This window comes from Idiotropiscis lumnitzeri, chromosome 10, assembly GCF_059441095.1.
Source record: "Idiotropiscis lumnitzeri isolate Australia: NSW breed Sydney's pygmy pipehorse chromosome 10, RoL_Ilum_1.0, whole genome shotgun sequence".
Taxonomy (NCBI): domain Eukaryota; kingdom Metazoa; phylum Chordata; class Actinopteri; order Syngnathiformes; family Syngnathidae; genus Idiotropiscis; species Idiotropiscis lumnitzeri.
In genome coordinates, this window is record NC_142400.1 from 3,073,833 (window position 1) to 3,086,076 (window position 12,244).

The 12,244-nt window shown below is 41.5% G+C and overlaps 1 long non-coding RNA gene across 1 annotated transcript in view; it reads left to right on the top strand.

The window, feature by feature from the left end:
* The window catches only part of LOC148328620 (uncharacterized), a 49,126-nt gene that overhangs the window by 27,589 nt on the left and 9,293 nt on the right, over positions 1-12,244 (top strand). The window lies entirely within an intron of this gene.

Genomic DNA, 12,244 nt, shown 5'->3' on the forward strand with positions numbered 1-12,244 from the left:
CTTCCAGTATTATACTATTATTACTAATGTTATCATTGTTTTCATTGTTGCGGTCATTGTCACTGATGTTAGTTGCAGTCGTCATGTTTTTTTAATTTTATATTTCTTTTGAATATCATCACTGTTCAATTAAAAATGTGAAATTTTCTACATTTTTTATCCCCCAAAAAGTAAGATATTTTGCAATAAAAGGTTATAAACAATAAACGTGACATGTTGCATGAAACAAAAAAAAATCTCCAAAAAATGATTAAATGAACAAATTGATAAAATCTGAATCGTCTGGGGGAGATTATTTAAATTAGTTAATGATCATCCAATGAGTCAATCCATCAACACATGCTGGTAATTAAGACCTCTTACTTAACCTGGTCTTGTCTGTGGCAGCCACTCAGCCACAAGGGTGACACGGAAAATGCCCCCCCCCCCCCCCAAAAAAAAAAAAACTCTGCCGGCGGGAAGCCAAAAGTGTTTTTGCTGTTCGCTGGAAGCAAAAAGTCACAACTCCTCCACCACAGTTGAAAGTCGGACTGCTAATTGACTGCAGTTGTGCGATATTAGCGATTACGTCATTGCATCCATTCAAGACTCTCAATAGCATACTGTACTGTGGGGAAAAAAAACTTTTCAAAGTCCTATAAAAAAAACAACAAAAACACTTACCGGAAAAAAAATAAAATAAAAAAGTGACCGAAATGACGGCAAGCGACTAACAACTGTTGCGTGAGGAAGTGGCGGTTTCAGTTGCGACTTGAGTCATGCAAGGCCTCCGTTAAGAGATTTTCGTACATGGATGTGTTTGTCGTTCAACATTCGGCATATTGACGCTGACAAGGGATTTGCTTCCCCGACGCGCTTTCTTTTCATCGGGCAAGTTTTACGAAGTGCCGCAGCTTATCGGTTGACGTCTAAATGGAGGCTGAGAACGCTTGCGTTGTTACAGCGTTTCATCGAGTCTGCGGGACAAATGTTTAGCTCCGAGCTTCTTATCTTGTCATTGTCTTGGCTCATTTGCGTCCATATTGGCCATTTAAAGTATTGTTGATGTTCTGTCTGCACCACGCGGCGGTCAAAACGGTGGCTCACTGCGGCGACGATCTTTCTCTCCTAATTTGAGGTGACAGTCTAAATCAAAGGTGTGCCCGGTTTAGAACGCTGCCAACATTTTGACACTTAAGAGTTCTGACTGACGTGCAGTCAACAAATTATTACAGTTAGGTTGTTAAATTTCATTGGACTACTCCTTTAATTTTCGTCTAACTCTAATGACAGCTTTGTAAACCAATGCTCATGTTAAAGGTTTTGCTAGCTCTGTTAGCTGCTATGCTAACTGTGTGGGCATTACAGTAAGTACAGTGTAATAAAACTAGTGTGTTTTCAAAACAATATATAGCAACAGGACTCCATCGTAAACCGTGGAATGGGGGGCGTAGAAGCAAAAAAACCAGGAGACCGAATTAAACCCTGCAAAGACTGCTAAGCTCAAACATTTCCATTTGTTTACTTCATTCAATGACGCTGAGTCCAAGTGGCATTGAAAACGGATGCACTGATGCCTCATTTATTACGAAAAATCACAACCAAGCCAGACAGAACGAGAGACCACCGTGCTTGAGATTTAATTAGTCGGTACTGGTCTTGTTTACGCAGCAGGCAAGTCGGATACGCTGTGTTCAAATTTTTAACCCTTTCATACTGTTTGGGTCAAATTTGACCCATTTTGATAATATATAAATGCATAAAAAATGTTTTTTTCCCCCCGCCCTGAAATTGAAGACTTTTCCTCAAAGGACTCAAAATCCACATAAATGAAAATTCTTTTGCAACGTTTGTGTACACTGACACATTTCTGGGTCAAATTTGACCCATGTCCACTAAAAGTGATTTTTCATTGATGGTTAAATCAAGAAAATTGAGATAATGTTGGAAAGACTGATGAAAAAACGTTTTTTTTATTACACAGTAGTAACAACAGGAAGCTTCAAACAATCCAGAAAACTTTCTTTTTCCACCACACGGAATGTCAAACAGCACAAGATTAATTTTACACTTTGGTGAGCTTGACACATATTAAAACAAATATTTGCAATGGAGCAACATAAAATATTAATTGATCCGATTATAAAATTGATATAAAAATGAGGCATATGCTCTTGAAGCTATCTGAGCTATTTTTTCATGTCTTGGGCAAAATAGGGCATCACATTTTTTTATATATATATTTAATAGATGGTTTCATCCAAAAACAAGTTGCGACAAACTTTTTAATTCTCATCATCTTATGCAACACGCATGTAACAACAACCCCAAGTTCACGGGGCGACTTTAGCCAAACGAGTGCCAAGTTCTAAAATTGGTCACTTCAGTCTAATTCGAGTCGGGTCATGTGACTCGAATCCCCCACCTCTGCATTACGTTTGACTTTCATGTGTGGACGTGAATGTGCAACCTTGACTCCATACAGCGTTTAAAATTTTCGTCGGATCGGTCTCGATGTGACCGTTTAACCAGCCTGCTGTCTGGACGCTGTCGACGCCACGCTGGGCTATTTTCGGCGCATCCCCTTGACACCATCTCCGTTCCCTGTCTTGTGTTTGGATAAACGAGTTGACAACCCCGCACAGCCCCTACTTTGCATCCTCGCCACCTGTTGGAGGTGTCCGGCTCCTTGCTAACGTTCTTTCAGCATGGCACCTCGTAACTCAACTCTCTTGAGGGACAATGTCTTGAGCAGTGCTGAGAAGTTCTTTACATTTTTTTTTTTGGTATCTGGTCTTTACTTTGGTGTTTACTTTTTTTTTTCCGTTGACTTTTGAAAACAGTTATTTGTACCTTCTACTCTAGGCGTGGGCAAACTTTTTGATTGGCAGGCCACAATGGGTTCTAAAATTTGATAGAAGGGCCAGACCAGGATGTGTTTTGGTCACCTCACCTCATCGGAGAAATAGAAATAATACATTTAATTTTATATGAAAGTGAACAAAAGCAATACAATAATATATATGTATTTGAAAAAACAGAGTATTTAGAAAATAAAATATGAACAAGGTTTATTGATTTAATTTTTTTTCAAATTCAGCGGGCCGGATTAAAACGTTTAAAACGTAGTTTGCCCACCCCTGTTCTACTCCTTATATTGTCAAAGCAGGCTTTTTTTTTTTAACCTGGTGATGAAAAATATGTAGATAGAGCGTTAAAGGCCCCCCAAAAAATTCAACTTTAGACTTGCCAAATTTCTAAGTCTCATCTGAAAAAAAACACATGAAAGTATAAAAATTACATTAACATTGGCTCAGTTAGCATTTTTTTTCTTACCCAGTTCACAGCAAAGCTTATGAAAATGTTACAGTCGAGCAAATACGAGCTTGATGGTGCACGTCATCATCCGAGAGTGTAATTGAAGATTTAAAAAAAAAAAAAACTTTATTTTTACTACTTTTATCAAAACAGGTAAAGCTATAAAATTAAGTCATTACTCTGTTCTTGAGTGCATTTCAGTCTGCTTTTTAAAAAAAAAAATTTTAGGTACAGAATTTGAATCAGTACTTCTACTTTTTTACTTCTTGAACAAGAATCTGTACTTTTTATGTTGCGTAATCAGGTGAAGTCTTGCACGGGTCTGAAAAGAGCAGAAACAAACTCTCCGTGTGGTAAAACCTTCCCTTTTTATGTAAAACTACCTCTGTTTTGGAGCATCTGGTTGTTGTTACCGCTTGTAAATATCCAAGCTTCTCTTACCGGCTGAACCATGAATCATCATCTGAAGAATAGACTCGATTGTTTCGAAAGAGTCCTTTAATTGTTGCTGCTTTACGGGTAAAAATAACTGACAACTTTCTTTGAATGGTGACGGAGAAAACCTTCCCTTTGTTTACAATCTGCGACTGTTTTGCTCAGCAGGGGACTCGCGTAAATGGTTTTCAACATCTTAACTGGTTTTGAAAATGTGAGAGAAAGCTCATATGAGTGCTTAGTCAGTGTGTTGTGTACTCAAAAGGACCAATAACTCCACCGACACCTCCTCCCCCGAACCAGATGGCCCTTGTAATACCAAGACTGGCCTGTGTTGGGCAGCATTTTGCCACTTGGCATCCAGGCTGTTTAGAAATTCAACAACTAAGAACTACAACAACATGTCATAATCATTTAGTTGTGGATCGACCAAAATCTGTGTTAACCCCCCCCACACAATAGTCCATGTAGAACGGTTTACAAAAATCCCGCTTAACGCAACTCACGCAAAACAGCGAGCGGAAAAAACTCCAGTAATGATGACTAATGTGCAATCGGACTGCCGATTGAACTTGAAATCGTTAATCACGGCCAACGAAGAAAGTGTTGACGGGCCGGCCATCATATTTTTGAGTTCATCGTCTCGTTGGCTTTGGCATTTCTGTGCCGGTCCAGCTGATCCCGATCAAGGATTGCATTTGGAAAGTAATCAAAGACACTGGCCCATGCCACCTCCGTCTTGTCAATCCCACAGCGTGGCCACAACCGTCGGGTCATCTGACACCTGTCAAAATGCAAGATGGATGTCTCGCTTGTCCTCTTTGTTGTCAACACCGCGCGGTTGCAGAGATGAGCACGCATGCAAAGACAGCTGCCGAGTGGCTCCAGAGCGCCTCCGTGACCGCACACCACGACCGGGGGGGTCTATTATCGCCTTCTCCATATTTCGGCTTGGATGGCGCCCTCACTCGTCAAATCTCTACGCGTCAGCAAGAAAAATTTGAGAAGCTAAAGACGGCTCCCTCCGGAGCCGCGATTACGAGCAAAAGCCCGCTTTGATTAGTGGGCAAACGAGGAGATAAAAGTAGAGCGCGGCTTTACGAGTGTGCCATTCCTTGAAACCAAAGAGTGAGCACCCACCGTCTCAAACATGCTTTTGGCATGTCCAGTATCGTTTGGACTTTCGCCTCACATGTTCATGTGCCCCTAGTGATGAATCTATTGTCGGTTTAAACTGAAAAAAAAAGTTTTTTTAATTTTTTTTTTTTTATTGAAGGACCTCAACCTTATACGAGTGTGAATCACCGTTGCCAGACATATTTGACTTTTACCAAACCACGAGCCATACCGGGAACCACCCTGCTAGGATTAAGTGGAGTTTCTCTTGTTTCAATATAAATGTTACTCAGGACAAAAGTAAAATGATGGCATTCACACTTCAATAAAAAAGAAAGGCGAGTGGATGGCTGAAAGACGCAAGCTACCGCTAACGCTAACATGTTTGTCAACTTAGATTACTCTTATACTCATTTCACACCTAGTAGTAGGAATGGACACTGGCTAAAGCTAATGCTAATGCTAGTGCTAGTTGTGTATGTAATTAAATTAACGAGTTACGATTACGTGGCGAAGCAGCGTGTGGCCCATAACCACGGCTGGTCTTGTCCTCTCTTTTGTGTTTGTGATCACAAGGCAGCGAATGCCGTTTTAGTCCAAAGTCCTCACACACTGCACTGTGCCTGTTCTGTACAAGCTCTCCTCTGTTGCCTTCATAGCTGCAGTTGGATTAGATCCCCCAAACGTCAAGTCCTTGGCAGAATGTTCTCCGTGCGGGAGGACGGATTGGTTTTCCTCACCGGCCTCCCTCTTTCAACCGACTTTGAGTCCTTCGCCCCTTACCTAAGCGTCTCAGCCTAGAGTCCACATTTAAATCAAGTGTCACTGTGATGCGCTGTGTCAGTTTCAGATCACAAGAACAGAGGTGTGGCACCTTGGAGACGTGTAAATGGGAATGGTTGAGCTTGAAGTGCAAAGCCAAATGCGTGACCCTGCGCCCACTGGAGCAAGAGGCCAAGCTTGCGTCGCTGCCATTTTTCTCTTAACGCCGTGAGATTTACGACAGCCTCATCCGGAGGACGGGTGGCAGGTGCTGCTGATAAAGAACCGACCAATGCCACTCACGGGCTAATAAATGAGCCGCGCTAAGGAGAGGTCACGTAGGCCACACTTCACCCTTTGCGGCATCTTCCCAAACACGTCCTGGGCCGTGCAACTGAATCCCGTTGGCGAGAGGCTCCTTGTCATTTGCGGTCTCTCACGTTTTATATTCAACGAGGATTGTCGTGCCACGTTGTCTGACTATGCCTCGACTATTATTTCATTCATTAGATTTGGTTTAAAAATGTGTCGGTGAGTGAGCTGTTCTGAATTTTTCAAGAGTTGGAACGTCATCCATCCTTCCATCATCTTTACCGCTTAATCCTGTTCAGGGTTGAGGGTGCTGAATCTTATCCCAGATGACCAGTCTTGTTTTTGGATTGTCATTTGGACGAAAATGCTTATTCATTTTCATCACATTTAGTCTTTCCTATTTGTGAGAGTTTAAGTCTAGACTAGGGGGGAGTTTGTTTGTGTTTGGTGTGCTGTTGATCCTCGTGGTATTTTGACAAAAACTATTACGAATTGTGAGAAGAAAAAAAAAAAACATGAATTATTTTTATTGTCCGAGACCCTTTTGTATTTCTCGAGTCATTTTTCTTCACTCTTGAACCATTTTTAAGCGACATAGGCCGTATTTCTCGGCGCGCTTCCACGCATGGAAGACTGAAACATGCAACAAGTTTGCATATGTGACCCGCTCACGGGAGTTGATGATGCATGCGGAAAAACACTTCTGCTCCCATCGCAGCTGCGCCAGACCGATGATGTTGAGGACAGGCCTCACCGCGACAGCTGAGGCTGCCATTTTACTCCCTTGCGATCTGTTACACCAGTAAAAAAAAAGAAGAGAGGAAAAAAAAACAAAAAAAACAGCACCTATCCCCAGTTGCTCTCTGTGGCTTTTTGGACGTCAAGTGAAAAGTCTCTTTGCTAGATACCAACATGGGTTAAATCAGGCGTAGTCCTTATCTGTGGTCTACCAAGGGTAAAATTAGAGCCTGTGGAAATCCGCTCAACCTTTACTGTGGGGCTGTCGGCACTTTCAATTCAAGTGAGCCAGAGGTGGGAAAGACTCACTCTCTACTCAAGTAGAAGGATGAAAAAAGTACAAATTTCATGAGTATTTTGATTTTTTTTTCTGCTGTCCCTGTTTTTTTTCCCCTCCCTAATAATCCCCCGAAGATCGCAAATAATTGAAATGATTTAATCAAAAAGCTCAAATTGCTTGCTTGAGAAAAGTACTGGTATTTGAAAAATCTAATTAAGTTCAGTCGCTTAATATTTGCACTTTACTTCCCACAGAACCTGAGAAGAAAAACAGGATATGAACAGTAATAAAAAAAAAATAATAATTTTCCTTGCTTCTGTCTCGGTTTTCTCCATCTAGCGGTCCGTACGTTATATGACATGTTCCGTTTCTGGTTTGCCCCAAAACACGTGCACGCACTAAAGTACGTCTCGTCTGCCAAGATGGCCTCTGCCAGCTAAATTAAAGAGGTGCTCAGACTATTTTTTTTTAATTTTTTTTTTATGTGCAAGCAGCTGTGGATTTCTGCAAGTTGACACTCTTCATGTAAGTAGACGCGAGCTGTCACCCAGTGAACACGTCGCTTTTAGACTTTTCATTTCTTCACGCTAACGTGTAGAAATGTCATTGCTCGTCTTGGGAATGAACAACAACAACTCCAAAGCCTTGAAAATCATCAAATGGCGAAATATATTTCGTGAAATACGATGCTACATGAGCTTTGCGTATTCGCTAGCTAACATCATCACGGGAACATATGGTTTTTGTAAATCTACGAATTTTGCCATTTGTGACGTTACAGTTCACCTTTCAGAGCTTCTCTTCTCATGATTTGGCAAGTGGGCTCAGCCACATTCAAGCGACTGCCACTGGTTCTCAAATGTTTTACGTTTTTGGCTAACCACCTTAAAGGTTACAAAATTTGGAGTTTGGCGAGAATTTTCATTGAGCTAGCGCAAGCTAACAAAGATGTCCCAAATAGATTCACTGAAAATTTTGAATTTGTCAAACAACAAAGAGCTCGGAATGTTTCAAATTTGACCGTTGATGCCACCTAGCGAACATGACAGGCTACTATTTAAAATGTTGATTTTGCAGGAATTGTCAGGGAATGAAGATGTAAGCTAGCTCTCACAAGGAACTAACCTAGCAGTCTACAGATTGTCTCACTGAAAATTGTAGTCAACCACCTCCGAACTTGTTCAGTTTGGAGTTGGAGAAACATTTTCAGTGGGTTAGCCTGAGTAGCTAACGACTAGCATGCTACATCTGCTTCCTAGGTCGTGTTGTTGGTCGAACTCCAACTTTTTTAAGCTTTAAAGTAATTGGGCAAAGTGAATGTTGAAAGTTAGTGAGCTAAAGCTTGCGTGATGGCAAACAATTTTATTTATTTGTCAAAAAAAAAAAAAAAAAAACTCAAAAGGTTCCACACGCTGTTGACATTTTATCGAATATAATCATGACATTTTGTAACGCTAATTGTCAGAGAACAATGCAGTTCTGTGTGCGGTCATTTTGCCGGTTTGTTCCTGTTGCTTCTCCTTTTTAATCATTTCGACCCTCTCGAAGGCTCTGAAGTGAACCTTTTGTTCGGCTAAACGGAAGCAGATGCCTTCTATGGAGGTTCATATGGGGGCACACAACCATGACCGTACCAAGGAAAAGTCAAATCAGAAAACAAACAACAATCAAAGCCACGCTGCTATATGACTATTACGGGAAGCACAATTTATTTATTTATTTATTTTTTGCATACCACAGTGAGTCACAAAAACACATGAGCATGCATTTGTATCCTCTGGCTAACATGTGCATGGCATCTTTTTGACACATGAAGACGTGCTTATCTGGGCCCCATTGCTATGGGAGCGATGGTCAACTTTGGCACCCGCTGACTTTTATTTGGATAGTCAACATGATTCGGCGGATGGATGAAAAGGAGCCTCTCCCTATTTTCTTTAAAGAAGGACATCACACATTAATATGTTTTTCTTAAACACATATTCCTCCCTTACCAGTTGGGACTTCACGGTGTTAAATCATATGAAAGAAAGTCCAACTCATCTATTCATTGTCTTAAGACTTTGTTTCTGTCCTTAAAATCTTGTTGTTTTTTTTTTTTAACCAGTATCTGTACTTGAGTATTTATCTTTCCTAAAGAAGATGGAGTGCATAATTCTTCTGTTACTGCTAATTTAGCATTGTACAATATTAGCTTAGCAAAAACGGCTAGTTCCTATGAGAGTGAATAAAAAAGGGAAAGAAAATTTGAAATTTATGGAAATTATTATTTTGTTTTTTTTTTTAAATCCGCATTTCTACCTTCAGAATCTGTATCTGCATCCGATGAAGTACAGTTTGCAAGTGCTTTTGCCACCTCAGCATTTTTATGTAGCCAGTTTAGCACACTAGTATTTTCTCAGATGCATGTTTCACGCAAAGTTGCTGCAACGTTGCCATTTCTCCTCTGGTACATCTTCATTTGCATAAAATTTTGGTCAGCTGCGAAAAATTTGGAGTTCGACCAAAATTTTTGCTGAGTGTGGATGAAGACTGCTACGTTAGCTTCTTGTGCTTACTAGCTTGCATTTTCACTTCGCGAACAGTTTGGTCTCGTTTGGCTAAAATCTACGACTTCAGGCTTTCAAACAAAATTTTGTGTTAGCTTCTTGCGCTTGCTGGCTCTCGCCTTCCCTCACTAAAAATTGGGGTCCTACTTATTAAAAATTTAATTTACATAATTAATAGAAAATGCAACTTTCCAAACAAATTTCCAGAAACAAGTTCCGACACATCTGTACGTGAAACGTGAAGCGTATGACGCTTGACAACTTTTCAGTTTTTTTTCCATCCTCACCCAAATCCGCCTGTTGATCTGTCAACAAAATTCCCAAATTCAAAAACTTTCCTGTTTATAGTCGACTTCACAACTCATTTTGGCGGACAAACAAAATACTTTCAGTGTAGCTCTTCCATTTGCTTTGGCTTTTGCCACCCGACGACCGAACTGACTCGCATTTATTTCGCCGCCTTTGATGCAAAACATAATCTTCCTTCACAAGCACTCCAAAAGCTGGCGGTGTGAAGGCGTGTCAGACGCCGGCGAATGAAAAGCACTTCCTGTACATGTGCCGAGTCACTGAAACCGAGTTGCCACAAGCCCCCGCCCTCCCCCCTCCCCCCTCCTGCTCCTCACACCGTGGGCCAAGCAGGATGTTGTGTGATGTGCCAGAGCATAATGAAAAGTGTAACCTCGCATACAGTCGAGCCGTTGACTTGCTCGCCCTCACATTTACTCACAGCCAGCTTTCCGTCTTTCTTCGTCTTTCATCCAGCCTTGGCAGAACAGTGGAAGATTATGTGAATCATCCCAAATTAGAGCGTTTTTTTTAACATTTTTTTTATCTGATTTATTCCGATGACTAATTGTAAGATACTGGAAGAGTCTCGTCGACATTGCCAAGTGTGAGACGATGAAACAATGACAACAAAATATCTGTGTTAGACACACCAGAGTATTTAGAAAATATAACATTAACAAGGTTTATTCATTTAATTTTTTTCAAGTTCGGCGGGCCGGATCAAAACGTTTAACAGGTCCGCATGTGGCCCCCGGGCCGTAGTTTGCCTACACTATACAGCTAGCTGTTAGCATTAGCGACTAGTACCTGCTCCTCGCGACCATCCTAACCCACCCCATCCCCCACTTTTTTCTAACCAGTGAGGCTAAGGTTAGCTTGTCCCCAAAAAAAAAAAAATCGCACACGTAAGGCAAATCATTTAAATGCGCAACGTTTGCTAATTTGTGTCGCTCTTTGAAATACGATAAACAAATGAACAATACAAGCGCTACGCCATCAAACTTGAGCCGTCACCGCAATACGCCGACAAACAGAAAAGCTACGCTAGCAGTTTAGTGCACCGATTGGCGGTCAGATGTTTAACGTAGCTTAACGTTAAGTATGACTTGCACATGTGACCTATCCCGCGCAGAAATGCCACATGGTTTGATATTTCGCATTTTGTTCTCGTACTCCTCCGAGCCGTGACCTTCAAATTGAGGTCCACACCAAACTATGACTCGTGTTCCAAGCGTTGCCAGGATGTCTTTCACCATTAGTCAAGCCATGACAGCTTAATATCACCCAACATTATTTGTTTGCTTTGAATTTTATGCTCCATTCTATGTTGTGCCCGTCAGGCTTTTTTTTTTTTTTCTAAGAAGGATGGTGGAAAAATACTTTCCTTTCTCTCTTCATTTGAAATTTCTTCTGGCATTTTTGTGCAAGCAAAAAGTGATCTCATTTTCAAACCCATGGAGAAAATGTTTGCCAGGGGAAAAAAACCGGTTAGCTTTGAATAGAACTACTGTTCTGCTGTGTTCTGAGTCCGACGAGGCTGCTCTGCTGGTGCACTTCTGTGGGTGTTGGTTCCACTCCAGCTTTCGGTTAAGTGGCATTTCCCCTCCACGTTTTTTTTTTTTTTTTTTATCTCTGGTCTGCAGACACGTGCGCTGGGTGTGTTGACGCTCTTGAATGCCGCCATGTTGTTGACCCACATGCTACATCGCACGTCGGGAGGGCTTCCCGCCGGCGAGCGAGAACGTCAACGGCGCATCCAAGACTTAAAGGGGCTCAGGGCGCTGTAAGTTTTCAGGAATAGCTCAAGTGACACTCTACCCCGCTGTAAATTCGCCGGGTGCTCCCAAAGTCTTTCTTCTCATCATCGAGATTAAATCGTAGAATGCTGAGATCGAATCGGCGTCTGAGGAGAAACTTGACCTCCTCTCATAAAGTGTCGCGGCTGCAACAGTATCGAGGCGTTTCCATTCCATCTGTTGGTCCGTTTGCTAAACTTTGACGTGATGATATTATGCCAACGCAGAAAGGTTCAGGATTATCATCTTGAAGGCGTCCCACGTGGGCAAAGTTTTTTTATTTGGGGAAGGCGACACCAATTTGCTTCTCACAAAGTTTTGTCAATATCTTAAGGTGGGTGCGTTTGGGTATTTTCATTCAACCGGATCATTAAGGACCAAATATAGTTGAGGAAATTCTTTCCTCTTTGTCCTGTGACTTCATGATCACAGTCACTAAAAGTGTGATTGTCTGACTCCCTACTTGTCTGTGATTTTCAAACTCTTACCATCAACAAATACAAGGCCGGAACCGGTGTCCGAAATGTTCTTTTGTGCCTTTTGATCTTTTTGCCAAATTTCCGACTTGTTGTCCTTCTCCACAGTGGCACAGGATAAACTACTGGCCTGGAATGGTGACTACGAATTTCACCCCAAAATATTTTATTTAGTTCTTCCATTGCGGCCCA